The sequence below is a fragment of the Mesocricetus auratus genome, unplaced genomic scaffold (genome assembly GCF_017639785.1).
Source record: "Mesocricetus auratus isolate SY011 unplaced genomic scaffold, BCM_Maur_2.0 Super-Scaffold_100007, whole genome shotgun sequence".
NCBI classification, from domain to species: Eukaryota; Metazoa; Chordata; class Mammalia; order Rodentia; family Cricetidae; genus Mesocricetus; species Mesocricetus auratus.
In genome coordinates this window covers 8,792,924-8,805,677 of record NW_024429191.1, presented here as the reverse complement: position 1 = coordinate 8,805,677, position 12,754 = coordinate 8,792,924, and the positions used below count along the sequence as shown (strand labels likewise).

General features: G+C 46.9%; 1 long non-coding RNA gene across 1 annotated transcript; it reads right to left on the bottom strand.

Moving 5' to 3' along the window:
• Nucleotides 1-4,231: 4,231 nt before the first annotated feature.
• On the bottom strand, nucleotides 4,232-7,802 carry LOC121141110. Its single transcript, XR_005878017.1, has 3 exons — nucleotides 7,543-7,802; nucleotides 7,108-7,182; nucleotides 4,232-6,350 (listed from the first exon to the last, which is right to left on the bottom strand). It is a non-coding gene; the product is annotated as an uncharacterized LOC121141110 (long non-coding RNA).
• Nucleotides 7,803-12,754: the final 4,952 nt, after the last annotated feature.

The following is a 12,754-nucleotide window of genomic DNA, read 5'->3' as shown; positions in this document are numbered from 1 at the left end:
TTCACACCTGTAAGCCCAGTGTTTGGGAAGTTGAGGCAGAAGGGTTGCCATGATATTTGGGCTAGCCTGGGCCACATAGCGACACTGTTTCTATTAATGTTTCAAAAAAGAATAAACAAATAAAATTGATTAAATGGGGGCTGGAGCTATGGCCCATTGGCTAAGAGCACGAGCTGCTCTTGCAAAGGACCAAGCTCAGTTCCCAGCACCCACATTCACAACTATCTGAAACTCCAGGGGATCTGATGTCCTCTTCTGACATCTAAGGGCACAAAGCATGCACATATATGCATGCAAAATACTCATACACATTAGATAAAATATATATTAAGTTAATTAAATACAAAACAAAATGGGTTAAATAGTAAATTTTCTTTTTTAAGTAATGAATTTACTGGTATGTTTCCTACAATAGAAACATATTTGCTAAACTCTCACAATGTCTAAGTGGATTTGGATGACCCCAGAGTGACTGGGGCCAGGGTTGTAAAGTCTCTGGGGAGCACTGGCTCTTGGTTTAGGTTTGGAGCCCTAGGAAACAGGCCTTGCTCTAACACTCCATTGATCCCCGAGTAGGACAGGTGGAAGAGCCCCAGTCATACTCTGTAGAGCAACATTTTGGCTAAGCTCAGTCCTGCCATGGGCTCTGTGCCTACCTCTGTCCTAGTCCACCTCTGGGCCAGGGGTTCTAGTCCTTGGCTTAAATGTGAAGCAAGGAGCCTGAGCCTGGCATTGCCTAGTGTATAGCTTCATCTTTGACTCTTTCCACTAGGGGCAGTAACAGCCCACAGCATCGTGGCTTAAAATATCTCTAGAGGTGGTTGTTCCCAAGCCAAAGACCCATGCTTTGTGAAATCTCCAATTCCCTGGGCAAGTTCAAATTCAGATTCCCCCTTCCACATGGACCTCCCAGAGGTCACTGGTCGGCACAGGGGCCCTCTCAGCCTGGCTTGCAGGAGCTGGCCTTTCCTTAAAGGGGGCAGCAGATAGATGTTGGCTGCTAACCTGTAGCCCTTGGAGAAGTTCTACAGACTGTCTAGTTCTTTGGGGCCAGGGTCTGAAGCCCTTGGTGGAGAGCAGTGCTTGGAAACATAACAGAGCCCTTTGATGTTGTCCAGAGTGGCCCATTCAGTCAGTGGAGATCAGGTGGCTGCTTGGCTCTGACCCCGTTATTGGGGGGGATGTCAAGTTGGAAGAAGGTGTTTATGCAACCTGGTGTCCATGGAGGACCTGACTCCACACCTCCTTATAACATGAATAATGAAAGACCCAGAATCAGATACTGGGGTTCAAGCTGAAGATCATAAAAGCAAAGCAGCCAGTCACTAGCCCTTACCGCTACCTCAGGCTGAAAGGGCTGATCCTGTCTCCATGAGCTCTCACCAAGCCTCAGACTGCTGCTGCTCCTCAGCGTGGCTGGACAATCTATACCTTCCCATCCTCAATGTGGCTGGAGAATGAATCCCAGCTCCGAGAGCCTATTACTGTCTTAAATACCTCTCATGAGTCCTGGGATTAAAGATATGAGCTCTGTTATTCTTTTAGACTGATCAATCCATCTATTCAATCAGTATATCCCTGGGTGGCCTTGAACTCAGAGAGATCCATCTGCCTTTGTCTCCTGGGATTAAAGGTGTGTGCCACCACTGCCTGGCTTCTATGGCTAACTAGTGTGGCTACTTTGCTATTTTGATCTCCAGTGGCTTTAATAAATCATAAACAATATATCACCACAACTCCTCTCTGTGGGGCTTGTTCGGTCATCTGCTCAACGAAGCAAATATCTACTCTTTGCTTGGGTCTGTGATGGGCAAATAATGCTGTCTCCATCCTTGATCACCCAAATCCCTAGATCCTGCAGCCCCAACCCTTCTTCTTATTCCCAGGAAGCTGCCTTGGCCAAACAGGGCGGGCTAGCCAGGACAGTAAACTTGAAGGTGAGGCTTCCTGGCCTGGCTCTGACCCAGGCCAAGCCACCAACCCTCTGTGCTTTATCCTGGTTTCCTTCTCTGGGCTCCTGTGCTGCTGTCTCCTAAGGGACATTTCCAAGAAATAATCCTAACCCCAACCCCAGCCCTTGTATTGCAGTGTCCCATGAACCACTGAGACTGCCACCAAGGGCTAAACCATTTGGCATCTCAGTGTCAGCTGTAGGTGCCATGACAATGCCAGTCTCAGAGTTGCTTGGAGGACTAAGGTTGTGTTGGGAACCCTGGTCAGTCAGTGGGAGCTGGTAAGAGTATTCTAAGAAGGGAGGATGATGACACAACAGTTTAGGTAGAGAACCTAAAAAGAACTCAGACACCACCCAACAGAGGGAGGAGAGGGCTGTAAGTGTCCTTCATGTGTAGTCTCCAAAGCTGCCCATCTGCCTTTCCATCCTTGATGAAAGTCATCCTTGATGAAGTCATCAGAGACAGGACATGTGCCTGTGACTCTGCCTGGGTCAAACATGGATCCCTTGGCTTTGGACCCTTGCTTTGCCTGGATTTGAGGAACTCACCGAGTGTGACCACATTTCTACTTCTCCAGCTCTGAATCCTTCCTATGCCCTAGCTGGGGTTCTCTAGGACAGGTCACACTGACAGAGCATGGCATGGAATTTATTCAAGGGCTGTGGACAGGAGTGCTGTGTCCCCAATGTCCTGTATACACCCCACATTCCTCCCAGGGTGGAAACAAAGTCCCACAAGATATCAACGTGATTGGGTGGCACCAGGATGCAAAAACCGTAAGTCAGAGGGCTCAGACCGCACCGCACAGGTAAGGAAGGAGCAGCAACCCGGCCTGCTGCAGGGGAGAGGCCAGAGGGGGAAAGGAGGATGGGTGCAGCCAGCTAGAGACTGAACCATGAAGGATGGTTGGAAGAGTTTGGAATGTGGGATTTCTCCAGGAGTAGCTCTAAACTTTGGGGAGTCCAGCGTAATATGACATTATGGGATTGCTGGCTAAGAGTTTAGTGAGAATGGCAGCACAGTGACATTGCTGGGGTCACAGCGTGGGCATGCGGGTGAAACCGTCCCTGGTTCTTCTGAAGCCTTTTGAGACTGTGGAAAAAGAGGGTTCCCAAATGTTCCCTTGTCTCAGTCTGGGGCCCGGAGACCTCTTATACCATGCCCTTTCCTGAGAGCTCTTTTGAGGTCTTGTCACCGCCCTGTGGCTCTGGAATCCTCAGGAGGAATGCTACTGTTGCTAACCTTGACTCTCCTTGCTGGTCCCATCTGCAGAGCCCAGGGCGAATTCTGGCACTTGGTGTACAGCCCCGATTTCCCATATACCTAGGCAAAAGGACCTCTGGAGGTGAGGGGTTGGCTCTGAGCTCTCTCAATGCCTTCCCTTCTGTCTCCCTTTCTTCAGAGATGCAGCAAAATCACAGGTGAAGAGCAGGGTGGAAATCCAGAACATCCATGTCTTCCTGGGCTACAAGGACATCATTGGTGGGTGAACAGCCTATGGCTCCTGGGCTTCTGTGGCATGCTCTGGCTGTACCCACCTCCTGTGGCTTATCTACTGACGAGTTTCACTGGTCTCACACCCCCAGCTTCAGCCAGTGTTCTTTTGGCCTTCACTTCTGTAGCCTGTCCCGAGCTAGCCCACTCAGGCCTGGCGTGCACAGATTTGGGAAGGAGTGACGCTGGTCTTCAGGGAAGCAGGTGGGGGAAGGACTTCTGGTTCAGAAAGGAACACATAAGCTGGAAGGCTCCTTTTCCAGAGGGTTCTTGTAGCTTTAGGGCCTCTTGGCAGTGACAGAAATTGCCCCATGAGCTGAGAGCGATGCAGACCCAATGTGCAGACGTCATCTCCGTTTCCTCTGCCACTCTGGACCTTTGCTCTACTCCAGAAAGAGCCAACCCCGGGACAGGCCAGATTTTCACTGTCCTCACCAGTGTCCACTCTAGGGCTCTGCCTTTCCCCTACAGCACCCGAAGGAACTTGTTGTTGTCAAGTCTGGCAAATATGAGCACAGTCCTCCCGGGTTAATCAAACTGCAGATAAACAATGAATACTCCTTAAAGGTGTCTCGGCCTGTATGATGTTTAGCATATCCTTATCCTTTAAAAACTGAGTATTGGGGTACCTAGGTGATTTGGATTTCCAGTACCCACATGTGGCTCTGCTTCTTCCTCAGGATTGTTGGCCACATTGGTCCATGAGGGTGGAGGGAGCAGAAGCAGGGAGCAGGGTTCAGACAGCAGTGGGTATGACAGAGATAGGCCTCCAGTAGACGGACTTCAGTGAATCAGCTCAACTTTATTCCAGAGTATAAGGAATATAAAGGATTGGGAGCCTGGGGACAAACCCTGATTTGCATTAAGTGCCATGGTCTTGTCACAAGGCTTCCTATGTGGCAGTAGGGTCCTATAACAGATCTCCTAGTACAAGTCTTCAAGCAGGAATCTGTGCCAAGGGTCAAACTAAAGGTAAACCAGGCATCTAGCTTCGAGATAGCTTTCAGATAAGGTCAGTCCTCCGGACCCAGGGACATTCTCCACATTAGGGTAGGTAGAGAGCAGGAAGCTTTGCTGGAGGGAGGGAGACTCCATGTAGCCAAGCTTTTGGGAAAAGCTGCCAGGCCATGAGAGACTACAGCCTCTGGCCAGCCAGCAAGGCCTTCCAACACCCACATAAAAGATGGGTGCGGCAGTGCCCTCTGAGCTCCAGCTCCGTGGGTCAGGGACAGTGGATCCTATGGATTTGTGGAGGTATTCTAGCCCAAACAGAAAACTCCAGGTTCACTGACCCTGCCTCAAAAATAAGGTGGGGGAGCTGGTGAGAAGGTCCCCTAAGATCACTTCCTCCACAAACCTGAGGACCTGAGTTGGGGTACCCAGCACTGAGGTTAAAAAACAAAACAAAGCAAAAACAAAACCAGAATGGTTATGGGTGTCTCTGTTCAGGGCATGGCAGGCAAAAAGGCAGGTAGATCCCAAGAGTACTCTGGCCAAGCAGCCCAGGCAATACGCTGGAATCTCAGTGAGAGACATATTGCCAGGCAATAAGGTGGATAGAGGTACAGGAAGATACTGGGAGTTCTGCTCTGAACTCTGCATAGTCACATGCATGTGTAACCTGCATGCACTCACACACATGCTCACACAAGTGCATGCATATGCACATTCCAGTAATGGCAGCAAAAGTATTTTTAATTTCGTGCTATGTCTACAGTCTTCAGTTTTGTGAGACAGAGTCTCCCCATGTAACCCGGGCTAGCCTTAAGGTTGGAATTGTTCCATCTCATACTCACAAGTGATGGAAGGTTACAGCAGGCAATACCATACTCAGCTATACTTATACTTTAAAAATGAAATGCTTGGAGCCTGGTTTGTGGTCCAGACCTGTAATCTTAGGAGGTGGGGACAAGAGGATCACAACTCAAGACCAGTGTGGCTACAGAATCACTTCAGGTCAACCTGGAAAACTAAGTGGAACTCTGTCTCAAAATAAAAAGTAAAAAGAGGGCTGGAGCCTGCCATAGTGGCTCATGCCCATAATGTCAGCACTCAGGAGGCTGAGGCAGGGAGACCCCACCATTAAGAAGTTCAAGGTCAATCTGGTAGATAGATAGATGATAGATATATAGATAGATGGTAGATAGATAGACAGACAGACAGACAGACAGATAGATAATATGTATCCGACTCAATTCAACTCCCATAAGTATGTGATGGCCTGGAATGGCTCAGCAGCTAAGGGTTTGCTGCCAGGCTTGGCAGTCTGAAGTTGCTACCAGAGCCTACATGATGGAAAGAGAGACAACTTCAGCAAGTTGTCCTCTGGCCTCCACAAGCATGCCCCTATATAATAAAAAATATCTAAAAAGTAAATAAATAGGCAAATTCTTAGGCTATATACACAGAAAAATTTCACATCACTTATCTAAACTGAAGTGGATATCCTTCCTACATTCCATGTGGAGGCTGATTTAGGATGCATCTTAGCAAGCAAGAACAATAAAGTCTGGTGTTAGGAATAGTCTAGAAGACATGGAGAGGGGGACCTCTCCTCTTTGCTTGGTAGAACAGCTGCCAGGGCCCCCCAGCTCCCACCAGACATCACCAGGCAGAGTAGATTCTGTCCTGCTGGTCCCAGAGATGGTCAGGCCACTTAGGTGAAGGCCCACCTCTGGTCTACTGGTCTGAGCAGAGGGGTCTCAGTGTGGCTGCTGACTCATTTAGGGGTGACTCATTTGGGAGAAGGTCCAGAGGGAAAACTGAACTGGGCAGACCCCAAAGATTGAGGCTCAGAATGGACTGCAGTGGCAGAGCTGGCCGCACAGATGGCTCTCTGGTGGTACATGGGGGAGATGTGTCCTCTGTCACATTTTCTTTAGTCAGTGTCTCCAAGTGAACCTGGAATTGAATTTTGTGTAAGACTCTGGCCAGCAAGCACAGCAGGGTCTCCCTGTCTCTGCTCCCACAGCTTACAAACTTGTGCTGCTGCTCTTAGTTTCACGTGGATTCTGGGAACCCAAACTTAGGGTGTCATATTTACACAGCAAACACTTTATTGGCCCAACCTTCTCCCTATCACCCAACAACAAACAAATGTTTTCAGGATTAAGGTAACCTCAGTACTGCACGGGAGACACACTAAAAGACTATCCATTGTTCATCTGGAATTCCATTACCCTCAGAGACTGTGCTTGCATTTACCAAGCTTGGCAAGAGTAGCACAAGGCCTTTGTGGCAATCTAGGAGAACAACAGATATCATGAGGCAGATACTGGTGAGAACAGTCAAGATCTGGCCTGTCCTAGGATTGGCTGGCCTTTCTGGAGCAGAGCACAGATCCAGAGTGGCAGGGTGAACCGCACATTCCATGTCCTGTGAAGACAGGGACATCTGGCAGACCACATAAGCAGTTTCTGTCACCACCAAGGGGCACTAGGGCCACTGAACTTCGTGGAAGAAGGACCCTTCAGCCTCTGTGATCCTCTCTGAACCAGAAAGTTGGAGGTCCCTCTCCACCTGCCTCCTGGAGGACTGTCCAGTCTTACCCAAGCCTGAGAATCCCAGCTCTGAGTAGGCTGGCGCAGGCCAGGGTTCTAGACAGCAGCAGGCACAGGTGGAAAGTGCTGTGGGAGCCCAGCCCCAGAGCCCTACTCACCCTGCGATGTGTTTGAATGCTGTGAAGTAGATCTTCATGCCCTTGATTTCTCCCCGAAATTATTGCCCAGTATGTCTGGAGAAAGTTTGTAAAGATGAAGGGGAGAAATCCATGTTAGAATGAAGGGTTTAATTTTAATTGGACATGTTAATTAGGTGGGCCGAAGGGGGCTTTTGATTACCCGACTTCAGTAGTCACTCTCAGGAGGAGGAAGTGGTCACATGGGAATAAGCCTTATTGGATAACTTTAGGAGTGCAATCTATCAGTTTTTAGCAAGGCAGAGGAAACTGGGGGAAGGGTAAATCTTGCCAGAGCCCCATGCTGCAGTGGTCTAGTGTACCTTCATATGCAACACAGTACTGTCAGAGATCTGGTGTCGTGAGGAACGAGGTTTCTCCTTCAGAAGACAGCATAGAAAGCCCAGGCATACTCACTGGTGAGGGCTGCTATTTCCTCTCCTCTGGTTACAGTAAGCCATGACAAACTCTCGCTGATGCAGACATGCCTCTCTCTTTCTCTGTAAGTCATGCACATAGCTAAGGACCACTCCTCAGGAAGGCTGGTCCCCCTGAAGCTATATAAAAGAGGTAGGGGGAATAATTGTTCCCTTAGTGAGATGCACTTTTCCTCCCAGAATTCCCTCTTCTGGGCAGATGCTCTGGGCCATGCATGAGGCTCTGCTGGAGCAGCCTGCCTCTCTGAGCCCTGACTCAGAAAGGTGTAACTTTTTCCTTTTCTTCTCTTTCAGTTTGCTTCTGAATGCTGACGAGGCCTGAGTAGAACAGGATTTCCTGCTACTCGGTGCTTCCTCATTCTCCCGTAAAGTTCCCCTCCTGGCTATGTGGCTGCTTGTCCACCCTGTGACTGACCTCTCTGGTGGCTTAACTTTCATGCCATTGGTTCCCAATCGGGGATGAATAGATGTTTGTTCATGTCTTCCAAGGACGAGTCCCATACAATACTTGATTCTCTGACTCCCGAGTTCTTGGGTTACAGGAAAGTGACACCCTGCCCAATGTGGACAGCACTGGGTACTGAATCCAGGTGCATGCTAGGCAAGCATTCCCCCAGTGGAGCTACACTGCTCGTCCAACAATGAACTCTCGAATGTCATGCTTTATGTGGGACTGGCTTTATAGGAACAGTGGATAACTGTCACAGAGACACACAACAAATAAGGAACCCGTTTATAATAGGGCCGAGATGAGTGTCAGTGTAGAGTCCTTCCCTGGAACAGGGAGATCCTGAATTAATCCCTAATAACCTAAAATAAATAAAGGAAAATAAAGACTCCTATGCTTCAGTTTTAGAGATGCTGGGTTCTAGGTCACACCATTTAATTGTTTTAATTTTCACCAGGATTAGGCATGGTATAATTATATGTAAAAATCTTTCTTACCATCTCTTATAAAGTGTCCCCAATTACACAAAATATAGCCTAAGGCTAATTGTCAGAAAAAGATGATTGACTACCCATGGCTTGTGTTATCTCTCTATATTCATATACCTAAAAGAAATAGAAAAAATTCAAGTACAGTATGAGATAGACTTTTATTCTGTTTTCCCTTAAAATCTGGGTAAATTTATTTTAGACAGGGTCTATTTACAAAGCTCTGACTTTCCTGGAACTTACTCTGAAGGCCAGGCTGGCCTCAAGCTCACAGAGTTCTGCTTGCCTCTGCCTCCTGCGTGCTGGGATTAAAGGTGTGCGCGATAACACCTCACCTGAGGGACTCCTTCCCTTGAGTTCCCTATTCCTGGACTTGAGACTGCTATGAACCGGAGAATCATTCACTAATTAATCAGCCTCATTTCACAAGGTCAACCCATCCGAGTCAGGGACTCTGTTTGGGGGATTAGGCCAAGATGCAACGCACGTTGGTATTACTGCCTTGTGAGTAAAGTAGCTGTTTTTTGTTTGTTTTGTTTTCTGTAAATTTCTTAATGTAGCTTAACCTCTTCTGGTACAAACTTGGGATTTATTTCCCACAGTTCAGCATTATTAGATCATTTACTGGGCACAATTTCCCCCATGCATTCATTTGGGGTATATTGATAACATCAAATTTAGTATTTTAAGATAAATTATTACCAAAATAAAATGTTACTTACTAGGTCATGTGTAGCCAGCTGTATGACTTGTTGAGTCAAGGTAAATAGTGCAGAGTAACCTAATTGCAGTACCAGCAACAATAATTAACTATTTGCACAGATTCCTAGCCTCAGTTTTATGTCCTTGTTCAGACACCATGGGGTAAGATTCCCTGACTCTCCAGGGCTAGCTACAAAATATAAACTAATTGCATAGCCCCAAAATAGAGTTACAAGCTTCTCTTTCTATGGTAGGGTTACATGCTGGACAGAAAAATATTTAAAATGCTTTTAGTGTCAATGTGCCTTGGCGAATGCTGTATGGGCTTCTCTGCCCGTGTCCCTACAGCTCACACAGCTGCACTCCCTCTGAGGACACTTCAGTAAAAAGTCTCCAGCCCGAGAAAGCCTGGTCTTTACGACCACTAATCACAAAATGTTTAAGATGTCTTATACACGCAAAAGTGTAGGATATCACACACAATTTCCTTATTTCTCTCACTAGTTTAGTCCTGTAAGTCCACCTCTATAGATAACAGAAGAGACTTCTCCCCTTACAGTTGCCGTTTGCAGCCCGCCAGTTAGGGGGTTAACGGAAAGAAAGCGCTCTTGTCTTCCATCTGGACTTACTGCACTGTGAGTTGCTGGAATGACTGTTTCTTACCATTTACTTAAGAAACTGTATGTGACCTTCAGATGAAGACCCGCAAGATGCCGTGGGTCTTTATAGGCTGGGGAGAGCAAAGAGAGCAAGGGAAGAAGCTGGCAGAAATCAGCAGGAATAGAAAAATGAAGAAGAAAAAGAAGGTAGCAGAGAATTGAAATTGCGATTAGAATTGAGACAGAATTAGAACCTAGAAATTATAGACAGGACAGACAAATTGGGAGAGAGGCATAAGAAAAAAAGGTAGAACAATAAAGAAACATGTTGAAGAGAAGTTTTGTGTGAGCTGATTTGTTTCTTTTACCCTTAGACATTTTCTCTCACTTTCTGTAGACCCTTGGCTGGACCCATAACACCTTACCTAAGGGACTGCTTCCTTTGAGTTCTCCATTCCTGGACTAGATACCACTGGTCGTCCTATACTGGCATTTTTGGCCTTATCATTCTGACTGCTGCTTGGGTGATTTCCCTCTAGGAGTGTTGGAGCATTCTGAGGGTCCCATATTATGTGTTCCTGTCAAAGTTATATGATAGGCTTAGAAGCACAGAGCATCTGGGTACAAAAGAAACCATGGGGATTCTGTTACTCAGTTTCAGCTTTGCAATGTTTTGGAAGCCCCATTCCCAAGTATTATTTTTTGGAATCTATAAACATGGCGAGAGACAGAGAGTCCTCATCAGGAAAGGTTGGAGGCTGACACAGAAGGTTGCAAGGCAGTGCATGGAGAGAGGCTGCCCAGGCTCCTTGTACATGGCACTTATAATCTTTCTAGGGACAGTTGTGGGGTGGAGAGATGGTGGATCTGTTAACATTGCTTACTGCTCCTGCAGGGCACCCCCATGGCAGCTCACGAACACCTGCAACTAGTTCCAGGGGATGTGACACCCTTTCCAGGATTCCAGGGGCTCCTGCTTGTGTGTGTCACCCTTAGATTCACCTGGGAGCTTATGGGGAAGAGATGGCAGACAGGAGAATCTTAGCACCTATGGAAAAAGACGAGAATCCTCTTAAGCTGCCAGATGGCCACCTAAATGCCTGGATCTGAAAGTGGATCTCCTAACCAGATTAACTTTCTTAGGTTCATCCCACAGCCAGCTGGGCTGTAGAGGGTGTAGGTGATTCTTCTGCTCTTGTCAAGGCAAAGGTCAGCTCAGAACATCTCTGGTGTCAGTCCCTTAGTGATGTCCTCCTAGGCAAGCTGTGTCCTCCTCTATCTGATCCAAGTCAAGTGTAGGGAAGTTCTTTATTGTTTCCTAGCTGGTTTCTGGAGACATGTAGTGAATACTTGGTGGGTCTCTAGCCAGAAAACAAAGAAGAAGAGAAAGATAGAAATAGAAGTCAGAGGAGTAAGGCTGAGTTGATGAAGAGAAATGAAGACAAACTCACCAGTAGTTTCAGAAATATCCAGAGAAGCCAAAGGAAGGATCTCTCCAGGGAGATATAGCTGAGCACACCCACAGAATCCTGAGGAATTTCTTCCCCTTTAGGGATTTGTACTTACATAAAGCCATATCCTTATCTATGCCCCAGAAGAGAACTTCAGTGTGAACCAGAGCAAAGCGATGTTAGTGAATTTATTACTAAGTTCTTCAACAGAGAATTGCATAGGAAAATGATAGTATATACCTCCAGGACAGGGGTGCAGCCTCCATGAGAGAAAGCCACAATTAGGTGATATATATATATATATATATATCCCTCCCCTGGGGTTTTTTTTGTATGTTTCAAAGATCTATCTATCTAATCATTTATTTATTACGCATGCAGTTTTCTGTCTGCATGTATCCTTACACACCAGAAGAGGGCACCAGATCTCCAAATGGTTGTGAGTCACCATATGGTTGCTTGGAATTGAACTCAGGACTGCTGGAAGAGCAATCAGTGCTCTTAACTGCTGAGCCACCTCTCAAAGGTCTTTATAACATGTTTTAAAGATTAAGCAAAGCTTAAATTTTCAGTAGACTTTAAATATTAATTACAATATATAAGCTAATTTATTTGGCATCTTTTAATCTTAAGTAATTTTCTTTTGTAAATATAGGATGTTTGTGCTGGCTGATGATATGTCAACTTGAGTCATTTTCATTTCATTTTAACATTTTATATCCTGACTGCAGCTTCCTTTCCTCACCTCCAGTCCATCTAACCACCCAATCCACTCCTCCCTTGTTCCTGCTCAGAAACGGGCAGGCCTCCATGTGAAGCCACAAAGCAGGGTGCATTAAGTTTGGTAAGACAAAGCCCCGCCCCTTGTGTTAAGGGTGAGCAAGGTGACCCAGTATGAAGTTAGCTTCCCAGGCAGCCAAAGCATTAGCTCTGCTCCCATTGTTAGGAGTCCCACAAGAAGACTAAGCTACACACTGTCACATGTATGTAGAGGGCCCAGGTCGGTCCCATGCAGGCTCCCTGGCTGTTGATTCAGACTCTGTGAGTTCCCATGAGCTGGGTTAGTTTTTTTACTGTGAGTGTTTTTGTGATGTCCTTGATTCCTCTGACTCCTACAATCCTTCCTCCTTCCCTTCAGCAAGATTCCCCAAGCTCAGCCTAATGTTTGGCTGTGGGTCTCTGCATCTGTTTCCATCAGTTACTGATGAAGGCTCTCTGATGACAATTGGGGTAGTCACCAATCTGATCACAGGAGATGGCCAGATAAAGCTATGTATACACTATCGCCAGGATTCTAGGAGTCTTAGCTGCGGTCACCCTTGTAGATTTGTGGAAGTTTCTCCTGCATCAGGTTTCTGTCCTACCCTGAAATGCACCCCCTTTCCAGTCATCTCTTTCAGTATGCTCCCTCTCATCCACACCCAACGTGATCCCTCAAATTCCCATCCCACCAGCCCTCAGACCACCAGGAGATTGCTTCCATTTCCCCTCCCTAGGGAGATAC